This window comes from Acomys minous (assembly GCF_964271855.1).
Source record: "Acomys minous genome assembly, chromosome: 12".
NCBI lineage: Eukaryota > Metazoa > Chordata > Mammalia > Rodentia > Muridae > Acomys > Acomys minous.
Window position 1 is genome coordinate 19,748,134 of NC_140493.1, and position 20,648 is coordinate 19,768,781.

Sequence of the window (20,648 nt, forward strand, 5' to 3'; positions counted from 1 at the left end):
ACCTAGGAGGCCGTAACAGTGGCATAATGAGTGGTGGATCAAAGGAGAACCATGAAGAGGCTGTGACTCCTGACTGAGTATGGAAAGAGTATGAGAGAAAGCTGTGGAGGAGGAGACATTTGGTGGGCCTTCAAGATAGAAGAGAGCTGTGTGGGAGCAGTGTGGAATTCCATTTCAAAGACAAGCTCTTTAAGACTGGGGTTTAGAAGTATCCAGTGTATTGCTACAGCAAAGTGGGCTCTGGAGCATGGCAAGGTGGGTGGGTGGTCAGAGGTGAATGGGACCCAGGCAGCCTTGAGCTTGAGTGCTTGATTTGCTTAAACAGAATATGGTTTGGGAAGAGAAGTGTGATCTATGATTGAGAGGCTTTTTCTCCCTGCAAGGAAGGCTGAAGGTGGAGAGATGGGAGTTTTGCCTCTTCCTCTTCTAGTTTTTCCCATGTCCAAAGCCCAAGCCTCATTAGAGGAAGCAATAAAGTGTAGCTACTGGTTTAAACAAAATGGACTTGTGGGAAATTCTGGCACCAATCTGCTTTTAACATCAATACAGACTCACAATCACATGGGCACATACACATGCATATATCACACACACAAATGATATATATGTCTCTATTTGCATGGTATGCCTGCATGATAGAAAAGAGAGCATCAGATCCCATTATAGATGGCTGTGAACCACCATGTGGTTGCTGGGAATTGAACTTAGGACCTCTGTAAAGAACAACCAGTGCTCTTAAACCACTAAGCCATCTCTCCAGCCTGAAACTGGATTCATGTTAGTAACTAAAGTGTTTTATGTAATCCTTTTTTAGAGAAGTTGAATATTTCTCAACAGACCCAAGTATTATTTCCATCCTCCCTCTTAATTTTTATATGAATATTCATAGGATTTGACACTGGCCCATCTGTACCTGCTGAAGAAGCTTGCTCATAGTTTATTAGGAAATCTTTTCCAGGAGCCTGGTGATAATTCAGCTCAAGAAATGTCTTTGGCAGTGTGAAGTCACAGCATTGATCATGTAGAAGTCATATTTCTGAGTTTATTAGCAAATTAATAACTTAGTCAGGTTTCTAGAGAAGAATGGACTAATGTTTTATCTTTGCGTAGTTTATTCTAAATTGAGTCATTTGGCTGGGCGGTGGTGGCGCACACCTTTAATCCCAGCACTTGGGAGGCAGAAGCAGGTGGATCTCTGTGAGTTTGAGGCCAGCCTGGTCTACAGAGTGAGTCCCAGGACAGCCAGAGCTGTTACACAGAGAAACCCTGTCTCAAGCCCCCTCCCTCAAATAAATAAATAAACAACCCCATCAGAGACTTGAGAAGGAATAAACTTGATTACCTGAGTATACTGGAGAGTAGGTTAGTAGCTTTCCACATGAGAAAATGAGACTGTTTGCTACCTGAATAGTCACCCAAAACTCTGTATAAGGTTGGCGCATCATCTTCAGCCTTCTGGCCCAGTATATCTGACAGACATGTTTGTGACACAGGAAGTATTAAGGACATGTCTTGGCAGAGTTTGGCTATCAACTCTGCCTGCATCCAAGCTTTTTAGGCAGAATTCTGTGCCCAGTGGCTGGTTTGCCACATTTGAAGCCATCTCCATAAAGAGGTTCTTTGCTGTTCATCATCCTCTTTGAGGTAGGCTGAGTCTTGCCTTGGTGGTGATTCTTAATGTTATTTTATGAAATACTCTAGTGCTGTGTTTCTAGTGCAGAAGACTCATTAGGTTTGACTCTCTTATCTGTGGTTTCTACATCCACCGATTCAGCCAAATATAAATGAAAAATAACTTAAAATAAAAAATTTTATCATTATCCAGTGAGTAATATAGTACAACTATTTTGATAGCTTTTATATAATATTGATTATTTTTAATATTTTAGATTTAAATTATCTGAGAGGTTTTTTGTAGGTTATGAAAAACTGAATTATTTTATGTAAGGAACTTGAGCATCCATCTACAGTCCATGGAGATTCTGGAAGTAGGTATTCATTCATTCATCCATTCATTCACTCATTTAATGTGTATGGATGTTTTTTCTGCATGTATGTTTGAATATGCCTGGTCAGAAGGAACTCCCCTGGAGCTGGAGTTACAGGTGGTTGTAAGCCACCATGTAGGTGCTGAGAATTGAACCCCTGTCTTCTGGAAGAACAGTCAGTGCCCTTAACTGCTGAGCCATCTCTCCAGCTCTGGAAGTGGGTGTTAGTCGCTACTGAAACCGTATTTATTTCAGACAATTTAGACTAAGTTACGTATAGTACTTAGGGCTGAGTGTAGTGTTACGCCTTTAATCTCAGCATTTAGGAGGCATAGGCAGGTGGATCTCTGATTTCAAGGCCAGCTGTGCCAAAACAAACAAGCAAACATAGTTTTTGAAATAACATACTGAGCTGGGTATGGTGGGGCACACACTTGTGATCCCAGCACTCAGAGAAGCAGAGGCAGGGGATCCCTGTGAGTTCGAGGCCAGCCTGGTGTACAAAGTGAGCCCAGGACAGCCAAGGCTATATGGAGAAACCCTGTCTTGAAAAACAAACAACAATAAAAAAGTAAGATACTGTCTATATATTAAACCACCAATGTAATAAATCAGATTAACACGTTCAGATTTTGTACCAAGTACCCAATACAATGTTTATATTCATTTTTTATTTCTTATGAAATAGCCCTATAATGAAGTTAGTACTTTATCAATAGAATGAGGATAAAAGAAGTAAACTTAGAGCTTCTGTAATTTAAGAGCGGTTCTTAGTGGTTGCATGATAGAGCTAGGGGCAGGCTTTGTGAACCTCCAAAATCTCTTCCTCTTCTTATGTCAGATGTGTATATTATAAAAAACTTCATACTATGTGGCTGCTTCCTTCTCTCTATTCAGAAAGCCTTCCATGCCTACCCAGGGTTCAGGCAGCCTCCTTTTTTGTGTTTTCTCAAGATATCATGTAACATTTTGCCTCTTGCCTGTAGCCTCCCCTAATATGAATTCCATCCATATCTTTTTTTTTTTTGAGTATTTTTTAAAAGATTTATTTTTTTTAAAAGATTTATTTATGTTATGTATGTACCTACAGGCCAGAAAAGGACACCAGATCTCATTATAGATGGTTGTGAGCCACCATGTGGTTGCTGGGACTTGAACTCAGGACTCTGGAAGAGCAGTCAGTGCTCTTAACCTTTGAGCCATCTCTCCAGCCCCCCCCCCCTTTTAAAGATTTATTTATTTATTTTATGCATGAGTGCTCTATCTGCCTGTACACCTGCACTCCAGAAGAGGGCATCAGATCCCAGTATAGATGGTTGTGAGCCACCGTGCGGTGGCTGGGAATTGAACTCAGGACCTCTAGAAGAGAAGTCAGTGCCTCTAACTGCTGAGCCATCTCTCCAACCCCATTTTTGGTCCATCCATATCTTAATCCCTATTCCTTAGAGTAGTATCCAGCACACAGTAGGAACTCACATATTGGTTGAAATATGTGCCTTAAGGTAATATCCCCATATGATACTGGCTTATAATTCTTTTTTTTTTTTTTTTTTGGTAAGAATAATGATTATTTCTTTCTAGACATTTGTTTAAAATGTGGGAGTTGAAGGTACCCTGCAAAGATGCTAAGGAACCCTCTGCAGGGGTCAGCTCATGGCTGTTGCAGATGTAGTTGGAAGTGAGTTAAGTGGGCATGGAGGAAGACCTGCCTAAATTGCTTTTCCAGCTTCCTGAAAGTAACTTCTTTTCCATTTTCTTCTTATCTACAGCCAGAAAGTCTTTCAAATGCCGCTCTTGTCATATCCCTTAATTGTGTGTGGATCATGTGTAGACACCTGTCTTTGTAGTTCCAACTCTCAGCTTTCTTATTATATTACTCTGTATGCCCAGAAATGTTTTCATTCTCAGGTATAGGCCCATGTCTTTGACCGTTAACCTTTCATGAGGTTGTTTCTTTTCAAGGCCTTTCTCCAATATCCTTTCCTCCATGAAAGCTCACATTTTTTTCTTTTTCCTTTTGTTTGTTGTTGTTGTTGCTTTTCTCCTTTCTCTTTGTAGCCATGGCTATCCTGAAGCTCACTCTAGACCTCAAACTCAGAGAATCTCTTGCCTCTGCCACCAGAGTGCTGGAATTAAAAGATTTAAGGCATTTACCACCACTACCCAGTGCTCATGTTTCTTTAACCAATCATTTATTTGGTTTGTAATTTTTTTGCTCCTCTATGTTGGAGATAGAACTCAGGGCCTTGTGTGTTAGCCAAGCACACAAGAGATATGCCACTTCCATATCCCTTCTCAACTTTGACTTTTTTTTTCCCACCTTCTCTTTGGCTAAAATTTTTTTATTGCATTGTTTATTTATTATGGTGTAGGTGAATGTGCACAGCTCATGGTGTGCTTGTGGAAGTGGGAGAACTTGGAGTTGATTCCTTCCATTCTTTTTTTGTTTGTATTTGGTTTTGGTTTTTCAAGACAGGGTTTCTCTGTGTAGCTTTGCCTGTCTTGGACTCACTTTGTAGACCAGGCTGACCTCAAACTCAGCAATCCACCTGCCTCTGCCTCCCAAGTGCTGGAATTAAAGGTGTGTGTCACCACGCCTGGCTATTTTGTTTTTCAAGGTAGGGAGTCTCTGTATAACAGCCTGTGTTGGAGATCCACCTGCCTCTGCCTCTGCAGACATTAAAGTCCTACCCTGTATATGAGTGTTTTACCTTTGTATATGTCTGTACACTGTGTGCATACCTGGTGCCTGTGGAGGACAGAAAAGGGCATTCTGTTATTAAAATTTTGTACTTATGTGGCATGTTGATACAGTTGATGAGTGATTATTGGTACATTATTATTAATGAAAATTCATAGTTCATATTTGAGTTCATTCTTTGGAATTTACCAATATATAATTTTGTGATCCTACCATGATGACATCACAGAGTGAGTAACTACCCTCTAGGTCCTTCTGCATGCTCATGTGCTTGTGCTAGCTCCATCCCTGGCTTCCTTGCTCCCCCTTGTATCCTTAGCAACCACAGATCTTTTTCACTGTCTCTGAGTTTTGCCTTTTCCAGAATGTCATATAATTGGAATCATACTGTCTGTGGCCTTTTCAAACTGGTTCTTTCATACAATCATGTATCAAAGATTCTTTGTTAGGGTTACCTTCTTTCTTGACAGGATTTTGCTATGTAGCTTTGCATGGACTCAAACTTGGATTGGTCCTCCTGCCTCTGCCTCCTATGTACTGGGGTTATAGGTGTGTGCCACACCCTGCTATTTCTACATCTTTTTAGAGACTGATATAATGTCTTTTTATCCTTGTTAATATTTTATTTAGGGGGCTGGAGAGATGGCTCAGTGGCCAAGAGCACTGGCTGCTCTTTCAGAGGTACTGAATTCAATTCCTACAACCACATGGTAGCTCACAACCATCTATACTGGGACCCGATGCCCTCTTTTGGCCTGCAGGGGTACATGCAGATAGAGCACTCATATACAAATAAATAAATCTTAAACAGGCTTGTAATATATTCTAAATAAAATTTTTATCTGTTTACTACTGAAGAGGCATCTCAGTTGCAAACAATTTTTGACAAATATAAATAAAGCATGTGAGACTTTATGTCTACTTAAGTTTACCTCATTTGGATAATTAGATGCATGGCTTACTTGATAATCTATCAGTAGGCTTAGCTTTGTAAGAAATTGCCAAACTGTTTTCTGAAGTGTTTAGATGTTAATTACCTTGTTTTAAAAATTAAGTTGTGTATTATATAGGTGGACAGTCATTTTAGCCCTTTTTACATGAGCAGTTAAGTGCCACTGATTACATACATGGTGTTATGCAACCATTATCACTATTTCCAAAACATTTTCATTACCCCAAACAGAAATTCTAAGCATTAGGCAATAACTCCCCATTTCCTGCTCTTCCAGGTCCTTATAACCTCCAATCTTCTAATCTGTTTCTGAGTTTGCATGTTCTAGTCATGTGATGTATAAGATAATGTTTGTCCTTTTGTCTCTGGCTTATTTTACTAGCAATGTTTTTAAGGTTTATCTTTACTCAACATAGCAGAACTTCAGTCCTTTTTATGACCAAGTAATGCTTTTATGACTAAGTATACTATAGGCCCTTTTATTTGTCTATTATCTATTGATGTGTATTTGTGTTCTTTTCACCTTTGGCCTATCTTGAATAATGTGGCAATGAACATTGGTATATAGTATCTTTTTAGGGTTAGAGATATAGCTCAGTTTGTAGAGTGCTTACTTAGCCCAGTTTGTAGAGTGCTTACTTAGCATTTATTCCATCCCCTGTGTCCCATAAACCAAATGTGGTGGCACACACTTGAAATCCCCAGCACTAGGAAGGTGGGCTCCAGAGGATCAGAAGTAGGGGTCATCGTTGGCTACATAGTCCAATTGAGGCCAACCTGGAATACATGAGATACTGTTTTTTAAAAAAGTGTCTGTTCTGAGTTTTGTTTTTGAAATATTCTTTTGAATATTTATACCTAGGGTAGAATTGCATTTATTAACTCTTGTGTACTCTTTCAGGAGCTGCTATGTTCTGTTCTAAAGTGGATATACTGGTTTACATTCCTATCACAATGTACGGGACTTCTAGTTAACCTGTCTCTGACCAGCATTTGTAATTTTTTAAGTTTTTGTAGCTGTTCTTAATGGGTATGAAGGAACAATTCATTGTGGTTTTGACTTGCATTCCCTTAATAACTAATGGTGTTTCATATGCTTGTTGGCCATTTGTGTTTTCTTCCTTCCTCCGTCAGGGAAATCAGTGTCTTCAAGTCCTTTAATTATTTACTTATTTTTTGGTGTGAGTGCTGCATGTTTCTTTGGTGCATGTGCATTTCCATGTAGTTTCATGTGGAAGCCAGATGTCAACCTCAGGTATTGCTCCTTAGATGCCTTCCACTGTGGTTTTTTGAGACATGGTCTCTCATTGGCATGGAGGGTGCCAATTAGAGTAAGCTGGCTGACCAACAGGTTGTAGGGACCTGCCTGTCCCTGCTGCCTCAGTCCTGGGATTAGAAGTCCTTGACATCACAGCTGGCTTCTTTTCCATACTTTTTTGTTGTTGTTTGTTGTTTGTTTTTTTAAGTGGTTGAGAGTTTTTGTTGTGGGATTCTAAGAGTTGTGTATATCAGATACCAGGTACTATATGATTTGCATTGTCTAGGAATTTGGTATTCTTTCTGCTAATGTGTTTTGGATAAGTTAGTTTAAATGTGACTGAGTCTGTGTTTGGGGGTCAGAGGACTTTTGGGAATTGCTTTTAGCTTGTTGAGGGGGGCCTAGTCATTTCTGTCACTTCACTGTGAGTCAGTGCTTCTCAGCCTTCCTAATGCTGCAACACTTTAACACAGCTCCTCATGTTTTGGTGACCCCCAACCATAAAACTCTTTCATTGCTACTTCATAACTGTGATTTTGCTACTGTTATGAATTGTAAATGTCTGATATGGGATCCCTGTGAAAGGGTTGTTCAACCCCGGAAGTGGTTGTGACCCACAGGTTGAGAACTGCTGTTCAAGGCTATCAGGCCTACAAGCTTCTGACCAGTTTTTCTGTTTCATCTCATTTTAAGAGCATTGGAATTGTAGATGTGTATGATCACATTTGGCTTTTTAAGTGGGTCCTAGGTGGGGAATGAACGCAGTCATAAGTTTTGCTCAGCAAGTGTTTCTACTGTTGAGCCATCTCAGGTTGCACAACAGTAGAATTCTAGAGATAAAAAAAATTCTAAGTGGTTTTGAAATACATATTGTTTTTTTGAGACAGGGTTTCTCTGTGTATGTAGCCTTGGCTGTCCTGGATTTGCTTTCTAGACCAGACTGGCCTTGAACTCACAGAGATCCACCTGCCTCTGCCTCTTGAGTGCTGGGATAACAGGCATGTGCCACCATGACTGGCAGGTGTTTATGTGTCTATTTACTGTAGTTCCTTCAAAAAATTTTGAAACCTGTATAGCTCACAGACCTATAAGATTTAGAAAAGCTAAGTTTTGAGAGTCAGTTATAGCATGAATAAAAATTAGTAAGTTAACTTTACTCCTAAGAGAGAGACATTTAGAGTTAGATATTGATTGTACCTTTTGTAATTTAGTCTGAAGATCGCAGTCCAAGCCTGGAGCTTCAGGACTATTTCTAAATGGTGGACAGCCTATCCCAGAATGAGAGAGAAACTCTTGTTTCCAAAACAGGCTATGCGCGCCCTTTGCTTTCTTTCTTGAGGACGGCTGTGCTGATGCTCCCCTCCACAGGCCCCCTCCCACCTGAGTGCATAGCTGGCATGTTGCAGAATAGTTGGGTGTGGTAAACAGAGTCTGTTTTACAAGGCAAGTTTCCAAGTGGCTGAGGGTTCCATGTTTCCTGTAGTTGTACTAAGCACTAATTCCTGGTAGAATTCACCTTCCTTCTTTAATTTTCCAAGATTCAGGTTCTTCAGATTTGCTCAAGTAATAGAGGAACAGGTTTTCAGAATTTTTTAAGTCCTCATGAATAGAGATGATTAAAAATTACCAGTTGGAAGCCAGGACGCACCTGTAATCCCAGCTCTGTGGGAGGCAGAGGCAGGTGGATCTCTGTGATTTCTAGGACAGCCTGGTCTACAAAGTGAGTTCCAGGGCAGCCAAGGCTACACAGAGAAGAAACCCTGTCTCGAAAAACAAAACAAAAATTTTACCTGTTTAGATGCATCTTTTCTGGCCGTCCTTTAGAAAAACTAATACCCATATTCTTAGGTGTATCTTTTCTCTCTGAGTGCCTCTCTTTCACCTTTAACTCTAATGCTTAAATCTGTATTTAAAAATTGGTAAAAATATCTTTGTTAATCCCTCCCACATAAAGATGTATCTTTTTAAGAAAAATTTTTATTAAAGATTATTCTTTTTTTGTGCAAGGTCTGTGGGGTATGAATGTTGGTTTACTATATGGTGTGTTCCTGTCAATGGTCCTATAAATGCCTGTCAGTTTTCACCTTTAGTCCCTTAAAAATTGTCTCCCTATGGGCTGGAGAGATGACTTAGCAGTTAAAGAACACTGGCTGCTCTTGCACAGGGCTAGAGTTCAAATTCCCAGCACCCACATGGCAGCTTACAACTGAGTGCAACTCCAGTTCCAGAGGGTCTCATGCCCTCATCTGGTCTCTGTAGACATTATAAGTGTGTGTGGTCCATAGACATGGATGCAGGCCAAACATCTGTACACATAAAACAATAATAAAAATTTAAGACATTGACTTCCTAGCATTTTGTTCCTGTCATTTTGCTTGATGGTACATAGATGTTGGCATTGCTAGAATTGAATGTGCCTTTAACTGCTTTAATCTAGGCTCCTCATCTGCTCGTCCCTGTACATAGCTCCATGTATTCACCATCTTGAATCTGTGGCTTGGAGTGTCTTCTTTGTTCTGGAATATGTTTCTAGTGTTTCCTTTTACATACTGCCTTACTACATTCTCTCTGGCTTGGACCTTCTCACTGGATCCTTTCTGTCACCTTTTCTGGTTTGTATTTTTGGTAGTTTATTTTGAGCAATCTTTGAATTAACCAATTCTTTATTCTGCTTTTTTGTTTGATTTCTAAGACAGGGTTTCTCTGTGTAGCCCTGGCTCTCTTGGACTCACTTTGTAGACCAAGCTGGCCTATAACTCAAGTATCTGGCTGCATCTACCTCCTTATTTCTGGGATTAAAGGTGTGTGTCACCACACCTAGCTCTTCACTTTATTTTTTATTTTATTTTATTTTTTTAACTGAGAGTAAGAGCACAATTGGTAGATTTATTGCATTTTTAAGTTTAGCTTTTTTAAAAAATTGGCTGTTATTTTCTATGCATTTCTGTTCCCTCAAGTTTTCCAGTGTGGCTTTTATTTCCTAGATCATATGAACTATAAGTCAGGTGTGTTTGGTAAAGAAGCTCTCATTACCTCCTACACTCAAGAGAATGAGGCTTCAGGAAGATTGTGAGCTTGAGATCATCTTGGCCTATATAGTGAGGTCCTTTCTACAAACAAACATAGTTAATATAGTTGTCTCATAGTTTCCTAGTTCCAGTATCTGGACTTCCTCTGGATCCTTATACCTCATGTTTCTTAAGGCATTTTGTCTGTTCATGTTCGTGATGGTATTTGGAGCATTATTTATAGAAATAATTAGAGGCTGAGGATCTTGATGTCTTTTCAGGTGCCTGAGGGCACCAGCAAATCAGGATCACTTAAATCCAGGCTAGAGGTTTTCCGATATTCTAAACTGACTGAATGATTCTAAACTCACTCTTACTTCCAGGAAGCAGTCTTTCAGAGCCTCTGTCATTATGCAGGGCTGGGGAGAGGCCAGACATGCAACTTGGATCTCCTGGCCACTTCACTTCTGACAGATCTACAAATGCCCCCAGGCTTTCATTGTATTTTCATTTTTTCCAAGGCAAATTATCACTATTTTGTTAGTGTTTTGGTATTTTAAAAACAAACAAACATGTACTTATATATTTACTTGTCCCCCTCCCCCCAATTTTAGTTTATTATTGGAAGCAGAAACTCAAGTTACTATAACATTAACTTCAAACCAAGTGACCATAAGGTTAGAGATACTACTATATCTAGTTTATATGTAATCAGTACAACTAGCTGAGCTGGTTGAGTTAATTAGACAGTGGCAGTTAGTGGTCAGTTGCCTGATTGTTTAAAAAATGATTTTTTGTTTTTATTTTATATGTATGAGTGTTTTGTCTGCATGATGTCTGTACATCATGTGTGGACAATGCCCACAGAGGTCAGAAGGCATTGGATCCTCTGGAACAGATGGTGTAAGCCACCATGTGGAAGCTGACAAACAGTCCATTGCCCTCTGGAAGAACAGCCAGTGCTCTTAATTGGATAGCCATCTCTCCAGTCCCAGTTGTCTGGTTTTAAAAATCATATCTGTCATTTAGTCACAGTGTGCCTCTATCTATTCTGTCATACAAGAGATAAAATACCTTTAGTTTACAGATGCTCATATCAGATCTGTAAGATTGGGGTGTAGGGTGGCTCAGTCAGTAAAGCACCTGTATTGAAAGCATGAGGACCTTACTTAGTTGAGAACCCAGAACTCATGATGAGGTGGCTCATACTTGTAGACCCAGAACTAGGGAGGTGAAGACAGAAGGATTTTGGGGTCTCACTGACTATTCAGTGTAGCCTCATTAGTGTGTTCCAGTCCAAAGGAGGTAGATGTATAGCCTTCATGTGCAGGCCACACACATATATGTGCACTCATACACAGGAATACACACAGTTTAAAAAATAAAATAGAAAGATTAAGAGCTAGCATATTGTTTTGGAGTTGTGGTGACTTTGTGGCAACAGTGGAGTTTTTATAATCAGCTACTCACCCCTCCGTTTCTCAGCTTCTATCTTCGTTTTACAGAACTTAATTATCCATATAGGTTTCTCCATGCCTGCATCCTCAGCTGTATGGAGAGTAAATAAAAAGGTCCATTGGCTTTTATCTGGAGTGGACCAGACTCAGGCAACTTAGTTCTGCCTTTTGCTTCATTTGACAAGTTGACCTATGGCTTTGGTACCTTCAATAAAATCAAGTTGGAATGCTTTTGTTGATTATTTTCCTCATTGGTTTGTTCAAGAAGGCCAAGGACACAATAAAATCTGTCCTATCATTTCTTTTCTGAAATTGTTAGCTGACACTGTTGTTTTACAATGTGTTGTTGGGGTTTAACTTCATATAAATTCAGATATGTTCAGTTGCTGTTAAAAAGAGACTTTGAATCCTAAACATCTAGTGCTTAAAATACTTCTTCATATTTTTATATTTTGTTGTACTACATGTAAATGCTTTCATGGGTCAGCCTCTGGGAAGTAATTTTCAAAAGTCCTTTTAAGAAAAAAAGCTTTTAAAAAGCCCCTTTTTGGTTGGCATTATTTACATTTTAATAGTAAGTGAAGCCGTTTTTGCCTATCAGAAGTGGTGATCTGTTGTGTTTAGCCCCTTGTAGATAAAAGTTTAGAAAATTCAACCTGCTTCTCCTTATGCTTCAGTGAGCGACAAAGCAAAGAATGGAGGCAGGGATTATAGAAACCCCATTTTACTGTTAGTTTCTCTGACAGATTGAAGTAAAACTGATTTTGGTTGTTTGTTTGCTTATCATGGTTTGAACCCAGGGCTTTGTGCATACTCTAATTCTAAAAATGTTGGTCTTCATGTATGAGCTTTGTTTTGTAAGGTGGATTGCATTGTCACCTTAATTCACCTGGTGTTGAATACGCGCTCTGTGCTCAGCCTTAGGAGACCAGGGTTCTATACTGTGGAGTAAGTTGAGGAGGAAATAACTTTGACAGTGCTGCTTGCCCCTTGTGCTCTGGGTAGGTGTTGATGCTAGAGAGTGGGATTTGCATTGAAGGTAAATGGTATGTCAGCAAAGTCATTATTATTCTAACAGAACTAGTTTTGAACAAAAGTGAGGCTACCGGGGCACATTCAGTACTCTGGGGAAGACAGACTAATAATAGCACAGTAGAGGTTAGGGGTGTCAGCTCCAGCTTTTTTCATTGTCTAGCTGTGTAGATTGTGGAAGTTATTTTCTGAACCTCAATTATGTCATCTGTAGAACGACTAAAAATAAACATCACAGAATCATTAAAATTAAGTGATACTAAGCATTTAGTATCCAGCATTTAGATGACCGAGGTAGTAGGATTTCCACAATTCATTTGAAGGCATTTGAGGCTACAGTGTGAGATCACATCTCAAAACAACACTAACAGAAAACAGCCCCACCCTAAACCTCCCAAAGATGGCTGTAAGATTGCATGAGAGATAGCATCTCTTATGCAATTTAAATAAGAAAAATCTATATAAACTACTTTTAATTGAAATGGAATTTCATTATGTTCTTCCTCCTAAAAAGCTTTATAAAAATAAATTTTATTATAAGAAAAAAAAAAGTGGTAGGTAGGGCATGGTGGCGCACGCTTTTGATCCCAGAGCTTGGGACACAGAGATAGATGGATCTCTTGAGTTTGAGGCCAGCCTGGTCTACAGAGTGAGCTCCAGGACAGCCAAGTTCTCTTGTACTTTGCATTGTTGGGTTTTTCTGGTATTGGTGTTGACTGCCAGTGCCATAGCTAGCCTTAGGGTATCAGGAGGGTTGAAAGTGAAGGCTGTAAAGGCTTGTAGACACTACTGAGCAGTCTTCAGGGTGAACACACTAGACCTGTTTCAGTAGGAATGCAGGGAAGGCTGCCTCTGCAAGATGTTCATATTTCTTTCTAACTTCTTTCCTCCCTGTCTCCCTCCCTCCCTCAGGCAGACTTTGTCTGTGTGACTTTGGTCATCCTAGAACTTGCTCTGTAGACCAGGCTGGTCTCGACCTCATCGAGCTTCACCTGCCTCTGTCTCCCACGTACTAGGATAAAGGGTGTGTACCAACAATGCCCAGCCTTTTTTTTTTTTAATGCTAATTTTTAATTGTGTATATGTGCACATGCACGGGCATGTGCAAGCATGCAAGTGTTAAAGGTGGTTCTGAATCTTCTTTCGTGGGATTTGGGAACTAAACCCAGGGCCTCTGGAAGAGCAATACTTGCTCTTAACCTTTGAGTCATTTCTATTCCCTTAAGGAAAGTCTTATAGCACATCAACAAGTATTTACTACTTTACTTGGCTGCTGCTGGAAAATGATGTTAGACTTGTTAAGTGCCCCTTGCTTAGAGACAGCTGGGGAGATGAGGCCCTTACATGAAGTGGGAAAGGAAAGACTATTGGAAGACCAGGCACCACATTGTGGTATATGGACTAGGAAACTCATCACATTTAGGTGAGAAGGCAGGATCACTAAGCTGAACCTTCTCCTAGAGACTTCACTACTGAGGCCAAATAGTCTTAAAAGAATGACTGCAATTTTTGGGTGAGGTGCTAACCAAAAACTGCAGGAGTACAGACATGGAGTATACTATTTATATGCAGAGTCTTGGACATGGCTTGGTCAGTTATGATTAGAAAGAAAAATGCCATCTCCCTGGCTAACCCTGTTACATGCTGCCCTATGACTGTGATCTCACTATACTGCAATTCTTTTGTAGAGTTGAAAGCTTTTTCAGGACTTAAGCATTTTCAGTCTTAAGTCTTTTTCCAAGACCCAGTAGCAGTGCCAGCATATTATAGTAGATACTTTAAAACAACTAGATTTTGCTATTTATGGATTTTATAGACTTTATATTCTGCTGTCCCCACAAACTATGGGTTTAAGCTAGGCATAGTGGTGCACATTTTCCAGCAGTCATTAGGCAAACGTAGTCAGGTCTGAGGTGAAGGTCGATATGGTCTACATAGTGAGCTCCAGGACAGCCAGGGTTACAGAGAGACCCTGTCTTTAAAAAAAAAAAAAAAAAAAAAAAAAGTAGTGATGGTTTTTAAATAAAATCATATTACCTCAACTCCCACACTTTGACTTTATGTTTGGTGTAGGCAGGTCACTTCTGTCCCTGTCATGTGCTTTTCGCCATTCCATAATTATTTATATACAGCTTTTTTTCTAATCATATAAGCCATACCTGTATGCCATGTTTACTGTCATATTTGCCTGGCTCTGGTGACAACACTTCTTTTCCTTCTTTCTCAGTAACTTCCTTTTTGACTTCTTTTCCTTTTAAACCTTTGAACATTAGAGGGATTTGAGGATGGATCTTTCTTTTTGTTTTGTTTGTTGTTATTTGTTTTTTGAGACAGGGTTTCTCTCTGTAACAGAGCCCTGGGTATCCTGGACTTGTTTTGTAGACCAGGCTGGTCTCGAACTCACAGAGATCCACCTGCCTCTGCCTCTCGAATGCTGTGATTAAAAGGGTGTACCACCATGCCTAGTTTGAGGATGAATCTTTTTTAAGATTGTATTTATTTTATGTATATGAGTACTGTGTCTGCATGAGCATCTGCATACCATAAGAGCACGTTAAAGAGGGTGTCGATGGTTGTGAGCCACCATGTGGTTGCTGGAAGAGCAAACAGTGCTCTTAACTGCTGAGCCATCTCTCCAGCCCCGAGGATGAATCTTACGCTTAATTCTTAGACCTGTGGCTTCAAATCTCTTTAAAAAAAAACAAACAAAAAAAACAAAACAAAACTACACCAAGTGACAGCCTTATATTAGTACATATATGAAAATGAAACTTAGGTTTCATAAACTAGTTTGTATGCTTTATCTTTATTTACTGGTATTTTGTTTGTTTGTTTTTTTAATAAACTCTTTTTTATAAAAATTAAAATGAAATCACAGTATTTTCTTGTTTTTCTTTCCTCCCTCTAGCCCTGCCCATTTATTGTGCTTTGTACCCTCCTGAGTTTGTGGCCTCTTTTCTTTGTTACACACATATACGCAGCCTACATATGTAAGTACAGCTTGTTCCATCTAGTTAGTGTTTCTTTTATCTATCATTTCCAGAGCTGACTACATGGTAGTGGATAACCACTTACGGGCTTATCCCTGGGAAGACCATTTCTCCTCCCGCACTCCTTAGTTCCTTATACTTCTTTGTCTAGAGGTGGCGGCATGTGAGAGTTCCCCTTCCCTTGTTAGCATGTCTGTTGGTGACATACTTTTTCAGGTACTGTTTAGGCAGCCATACTGTTGAAGTATTGTGGGTGAAACTTCCACATCATCTTTAGGAGACCCAGTCTCACAGTAGATTGCCTGTCTTTTGGCTCTTACAGTTCTTCCAGACCCCCATCCCCTTCCATGATGTTACGTAAGCTTTAGGTACAGGAGTTGTGTTGTAGAAGGATTCATTGTGGCTGGGCACCCCAGTAATACGTGTTCTCGACAGTTTGTTCAATTGTGTTTTTCTGTAATGGTCTCTGTGTTATAGAGTTAAATTTCTTTGATGGCGGTGAGAACTATTTTTGACCTTTGATGAGCGGTATAAGGATAAATATCTATAATGCAGTTAGAAGTTATGCTGGTTTAGTCAAGTTGGAAGTTGATTCTCTAAAATCCAAAGACTTCATTTACCCCGTGTAGTTACCTAGGGTACAGCAGGTCTGTGTTTTTTCTTCTGTTGAGTGGGCCTTAACTCCAATTAGAAAACTGTTGGTTACCAACAGGATATGTGTGCCACTACTGCAACCTTCAAGTTATTGTGCCATGCTTGCTGGTCATTTGTTGTTGTTCATAGGTGTTGCAGTTGCAGAGGGCTTTTGGTTGCTCCCCTGCTTGGAAGCTGTCTTAGTTAAAGTTTCTGTTGTTGTAAAGAGACGCCATGACCATGGCAACTCTGAATAAAGAAACTATTTAATTGGGGCTGGCTTACAGTTTTGGAGGTTTAATCCATTATTGTCATGGGAAGCACATGTCAGTGTGCTGGCAGAAATGGTGCTGGAGAGGTTACTGAGAGCTCTACATCCAATCAGCAGGTGGCAACAGGAAGAGAGGCACTGGGCTTGCCTTGAGCACTTGAAACCTCAAGGTCTGCCCCTAGTGATAGATACACTTTCTCCAGTAATGTTATACCTAATCAAACAAGGCCACTCCTCTTAATAGTGCCGCTCCCTCTGAGCCTGTGAGGACCGTTTTCATTCAAACCGCCACAGAAGCATACATAGCACCTTCTTGTACTGTAAACGTCTTCAGGAGAATACTTGCAGGTCAGATTCAGATCTTCAGGGTCCTTTATCAGAAGTATATGGTCCCTTCAGCAATAAGGACTTACCTTCACCTTCTGGGAGACTACCTAAGGCAACAACAATGGCCTTGGGTGTTTTGAGAGTCTCTTGAACTCTCCTGGCAGACTTGAAAGGGAATTTCTTATGTCTGGTCTTAGGGTTTTTGTTAGTGTTTTATCCTTTTCCTTTCCTCCCTCTTTCCCTTCTGTATTGACTTCCCTCTTCCTCCCCAATTAAAGCCTCCCCCATTTCCTCTTTCAAATCACTTATTTTTATTATTTCTAATTTGTGTCTGTGTGTGTCTGCAGGTGCTTTGGGAGGCCAAAGGGTCAGATACCCCTTGCAGGCAATTGTGAGCCACTTGGCTTGTGTTTTAAGAGTTGAGCTTGAGAACAAACAGTATATGCTCTTAACCATAGAGCTGTTTCTTGAGTCCTATATACTTCAATTTACTTTGAGCCGTTTACTCTGTTATTTTCCATTTTGCTCTGCTTCATATTTTTAAAGAGTTGAGTTCAAGACCCTCTAAATTGAATTTACAGCCTGCTTTAGGTGGTCTCATTCATTCCTTTGAATTCTTTGTGCTGCTTACTTTACCTTTATCTCTACCCCCACCTGAGATCCAGTCATGCCACCTGTCTATCTGACATCTCTCTCCACTTGGATGTCAGTGAGAGCCTCAGAGGTGACCTGGCAGGCAAAGCGTGATTCCTGCTGTCTTCTGGTCTCACCCTCTCAGCAGTGGTGCCCATTTTTGCAGTCACATTGTAGGAGATGGTATTGGAGTATTGCTACACAAGCCTACTTCCAGGGCTCAGATCTGATGACTAGTGTTGGGACCTTGTTCAGTTATTAAATCTCTCTGCTTTATTTTCATCATTTTAATAACGTGAGGCTGTCAGCTCTGTCTGCCTGGTATTACTGTGAAGACTTGAGTTTTCACCTCTAAAGGATATTAAACACTAGTGTTCAGCTAGTATTGCAGTGCTGTTTGCATCCCTCACATTCACTTCTGATACAGTGGCAGTTTCTTTAGGCCCAGAGTTCCAAATATGTCCTGTATTTGACCACATAACAAATCCACCAATAATACCACATTGATCTGTGCACCAGCAGCCCTTACCCAAATTACTAAAGTAGCTTCTGCTCTGCCCCTCCCCTACTTGGTTTTCACAAAACAGTCAAGCCATTTTAAAACCGAAACCAGAGCATATCACCTACCATCTAATTCAAAAGTCCCAGGAGACTTCTAATAGATTCTAGTTTGGGGCTCTTAACTTCTTCAAGACCTTTTATCAGTTTTTGTTAAACAGTGCCATGCCTGTGATTGCCTGGCAAGCTGGTTAACAGGCAGAGTATAATTACACAGGCCCATTGTGCCCAAGACCCTGCCATGGGCTTCCAGAGACCAGCAGTGACTTCATCCATGTGCTGCACAGTTGAGGTCCATAGAGTGGTGTGGGTTACCATTTGTTTTATCAAGATGGAAGTAGGGAGAGGCGTTTAAACGGAGACGTAAAAGGAATGCATAATACATTGACGATTTTAGTTGTAGTAAGTTACAAAACTGAGTTCAGATTGAATTTGTCTGATTCTGAGTCCATGAAGCCTGAAACTACAGGGCTGACAGGAGTGATTACTTCACTGAAGGACAGCTCTCAAGAGAAGAGGGTTTGTACAGGAGACTGTTTAGTCAGAGAGGGAAAAATGGAAGGGCACTGGTATTGAAGACGTGGGAGCAGCATGGGCAAGGCCTGCAGGTCCGGAGCCTGAGTATGAAAGGTGAATATGGAAATTTTGTTGTTGGTAGAGCTAAAAGGCCTTAAATTACACAAAATTTGCTATCTCAAACTGATTATGTAGGAAACCATTTTTTAAACAAATATGTCAAATGTACCAGGAAAAAAAAAAGGCTTTAATAATACCTTCTCCCTCAAAGGTGGTATGTTACCACCATACTTATGACCTTAACCCTTCCTTTCTCTCCCTTCCAGATACCAGCCCCTTTCAGTTGCTTGGTATTGAGACTTCTCTTTGTTCATATCTGGCTGGAGGGCTGAATTGTTAATTCAGGCTATTATAGTGCGTGCACATGAGCACACATATACACACATGGTTCTATAAAATGACAATTACTTCCTCACACTGGTTGGGTCCATCTCCATCAGATGGAAAGCTTATTCTGTCTTTCTGGCAAAGTGAATTGTACCTTGCCTGTTCCTTCCACCCCTGCCCCAAAAGAAATCTAGGTTCTATTTAGTAAGACATAGAAACCTGAAAATGGCTGTGCTTGGTGGCATATGTACATAATACCAACACTCAGGAATCTGAGCCAGGAAGATCGTAAGTTAGAGGCTACCTGCATGGGCTACCTTGCAAGACCTTTTCTTAAAAACCAAAACCTTCCAAACTGAGAAGGTCAGTTTGATACCAAAGACTAAATTTTTTTGTATTTTTAAAAAGATGATGTTTAGCTTTTTTGGGGGGCGGGGTATTCAAGACAGGGTCTCTCTATGTAGCCTTGACTATCCTGGACTCAATTTGTAGACCAGGCTGGCCTCGAACTAACAATGATCCACCTGCCTCTGCCTCTCAAGTGCTGGCATTAAAGGTATGCGCCGCCACCACCCCGTGATCTTTAGGTTAGGTCATATATTTCCTGTCTTTTTATAGTTTTCCAATTTTCTTTAATATTTTTATGTATTGCTTAGATTTTTTAAGATGAATTTTGGAATTAGTTTATCAAACTAATGGAATTGTGCCACATAGATAGTGAAAAGTTCCACAGCTGGGGAGGTAGTAGAAACATGGTGTAAGGACGAGACTGAAATTCTTGAGAGATGGTTTATCTTGAGAAAAAGAAGTAAATTGTATTGTTGAAGATTATGGGAGCTGGTTTTCTTACTGTATGAGAAAGGAATTGGCAAACGTGGAAAGATGAAGAGAACTGAGAAAGGTTGAGTTGGAGCTGGACTGATAAGTATGGTCTGTAACATGTAAGTACATTTGTAAAAATAGTTACAAGAATGGCAACTGTATGATGCGTAGCTCTTGTAGCTAGAAGTACTGACATCTTACGTTTCGATCCTAGCACCTAAATCTCTGTTGCTAAATCATCTTCCTTCAAGAGGAATTGTCTTTGGGGAAATAGGTACTTCTAGGAGTTGGAACTGAGAAAATACCAGATGAATTTGAAGTATCTTTAACCAGGAAATAGGCAAGTTGTTCAAAGACCAGAAAATGCAGAAGGACACTAAAGCTATTTGGGTTTTCAGTTGGCCAGATCTGGGACATTTTGAGTGCCAAGTGGATGAAGAGGCGATGCTGTGCCTTTTGATAAGTGTAGAAGGAATGATGGCTAGGTATCACTACTTGCCAGGCATAGAGAAGGGGGTCATCTGGATGCTGACTGTGAGTTGGTATTGGTAGACCTTTACAATTGCTACAGCAAAGTGATTATTTTGAAGAGGAAAATGAAGGAACTTTAGAGGAACCTGCTAGACATTGGCTTGACCAGATGGTTACCTTCATCATAGGGATGGATTGCTAATTGGTTCTGCTTATGTGGTGTGTCCTGTGTTGCTACCACTCTGGCCATGAGGAAATACAGATCAGTCTTAGGCTGAGGGATGACCTCATGAAATGAAAAGACCAGCCCCAGCAGGGACATAAAAGTCAGCGAAACAATGAGATGGCTACTGCAGATCAATAGATGTGGCACTTGGATGAAACATGTGACCACAAAGGGGAAATGTTGTGACCATTGCCAAAACTGAGGTTTAGGACCTGTGGGCTGGGTTGGTAGCGCAGTAGTAGTGTAGCTTCCTAATGTGTGGAGGTTTGTGTTCTGATTATGCAGAAGAGTGAGTGCTTTTGCCATTTAGATTTCTCACAGTGATCAAGAGACTCAGTATATGTAGAAGACTTTCTAAAATGTGTGTCTAAGCACTTAGAACTTTTGTGTGTTTGAAATTATTTCAAAGTGAAACTAA

General features: G+C 40.2%; 1 protein-coding gene across 2 annotated transcripts in view; it reads left to right on the forward strand.

The window, feature by feature from the left end:
• Positions 1 to 20,648, forward strand: part of TCF20 (transcription factor 20) — an 83,218-nt gene that overhangs the window by 11,321 nt on the left and 51,249 nt on the right. Inside the window, exon 2 of one of the 2 annotated variants that reach the window (XM_084748321.1) lies at positions 15,305 to 15,386. The exons of the other annotated variant lie outside the window; for it this stretch is intronic. The gene's annotated coding sequence lies outside the window, so the exon portion shown is untranslated. The remainder of the gene's footprint in view (positions 1 to 15,304; positions 15,387 to 20,648) is intronic. 2 annotated transcript variants of the gene reach the window in all.